Raw genomic sequence first — 2178 nt, 5'->3', positions numbered from 1 at the left:
TATCATACTAGAATTGAGAATTTCTCTGATTCCATTTCATCATTGATAAGAAATATTGAACAACATTGGGGACCTAAAATTCACCCCAGTGTGGTAGCTTTCAATTAAGCTATTCACTAAGCTATTCACCTGCACTTTTGGGGTCACCATTCCCCATCACATTATATTTCTAGGATTTCATAAACCTTTTCTTGTTTGCAACCTTCCCACTTTAATGGATATTGGAACATAAGCAAGACTATAAATCTGCCTGATGAATTAAATTTTAGTTTATATAATCCTCAATTGTTTCCATTTCCTGCATGTACAATGCAGAATGCAGTGATTGTAAGCCATGTAGTCTTTGTCAGGACTTTCCGTGTTTGGTATATATTGTGATTGACACAGCAACGATAATGAAATGCAAGTAATCCTGCCCTGTCAAGATGCTTCAGATGGATTTCCTTGTATTCAGGAGCTGTCTGGCCTATGGGGAGGAGGAAATGTAATCTAGCATTCAGAAGAGCAGTACCTGTACTCTGATGTCTAGGAGGAAGTAAGTTAGGCTCCTGGGTAATGTGATTATAGGGCAGTGGTGTGTTTACTGCTGGGGAATCGTGAAGATATTCCAACTCTTTGAAAGACTGGTTTCATAGTGTGCTCAAAGGGTGGAATTAACACCCTTTAATGCATATTGTGCAGGGAGACTAGATTGCCTAATGGGTAATTGGCTTTAGGGGCGGATAGGCAAAGTGTGGTTAGGTCAGGGCATCTTTGGCCCACCAGGATCTTGCAGAAATACAGCCATTTTCAGTAGGCTTCCTGGAGGTCATGCTTCCACTTAACTTCCGTGAATCTTTTCCACTTCATAGCTCTTACACAATGTCAGCCACTTACTAAATGTTATCTCACTTAATCCTCTCAATTACCTTTGTAGGTTACTGTCGTTGCATTTGCCAGGAGAAGACAAAGGCGATGTGAGGTTACGTCCAACCCAAGCCTTCAGAGTGGAGAAATCAGGATTTGAACTGAGTTCATAATGAATGCATTGTGGGTCATTATTTCACTTTAAACAATGGGTCAAAGGGAGATGTGAATAGTTCATTTAATTAATTTCACAATTAATTTTCAAAAACAGTAGGCACATTTATGTAAATTTTCTGTAACACTGTGTTGTTTTTTTTTATCTACCCTTACCTTGTAAAAGTGCCTTCTGATTTTGATTCAGATATATTTATGATTGTTATATAGTTGTAATCATAGCAAATGCACAATTTTAAGTTCCACCTTTCTCATGTAACATTTCATTCATATTTTTCCATGTTGTATAGTTTTAATTTCAGCAATACAATCAGTAAACATCAACCATTCAAGAAGCATTCTGAATGTAGTAGTGAAAATTAAGACAGCACCATACAAGTGCACCTCACGTTATGAAAACCAGAATTATGAACAAACGAAAAATCAAAACAGAGGATTAATATTTTCTTGACGAAAGGATTCCATATAGAATTCCTTTAAATAGTATGCTCTCCTGAGTCCCCAGGAAATTCAATTTCTTAAAATTAAGAGTTACACACTTTTGTGAAGCTCTGCCTGAGGCTGGATAATTTCTGAGACCCTTTCTTAGCACCACCGTGACTAATACATTGATTGGGCAAAATGAAGCTACCCATATACTCTAGGTGTTTCTCAGTAATAGAAGCATACAGGAATGAAAGATGTGTTTGCTTCTCAGGCCCTGGTTGGTCAATACAAAGTCGGAAGCGTTTTTCTTTCATTTGCTCCCACAGTCCTGAGTCCAAGTGCTTCTAGAACCTTAGATTCCTCGGGATGACAGGGACAATGTGCGGTCATCTATTCTGGTCCATCCTCCTGCCTCTAGTCGTGACCACACCCAAACCAGCCCAGACAGATGAGACTGTCCTATTTTTAACAAGATCCAGGGACTGGGAGCATTTCTCATTTCCACAACAACCCCATTTCAAATCCTAGCCCCACTTTCCATTTAATTTTCACACAATTAACAGTCTCCATGTACTTCTTACAACTCTAGATCTAATAGGAGACATTTTTCATGAATTTAAAATGAAGGGGAAACAGAAAACAAAATGTATTTTATATTGTCTGTGGTTTTAGATACAGTAGTATAATGTTGTATTATGTTGTAATGTTAAGATATGCAAATATTTTCTAAAA

The sequence above is a fragment of the Cnephaeus nilssonii genome, assembly GCF_951640355.1.
Source record: "Cnephaeus nilssonii genome assembly, chromosome: 10".
In the NCBI taxonomy this organism is placed as follows: domain Eukaryota; kingdom Metazoa; phylum Chordata; class Mammalia; order Chiroptera; family Vespertilionidae; genus Cnephaeus; species Cnephaeus nilssonii.
This window is presented reverse-complemented; position numbering follows the sequence as displayed.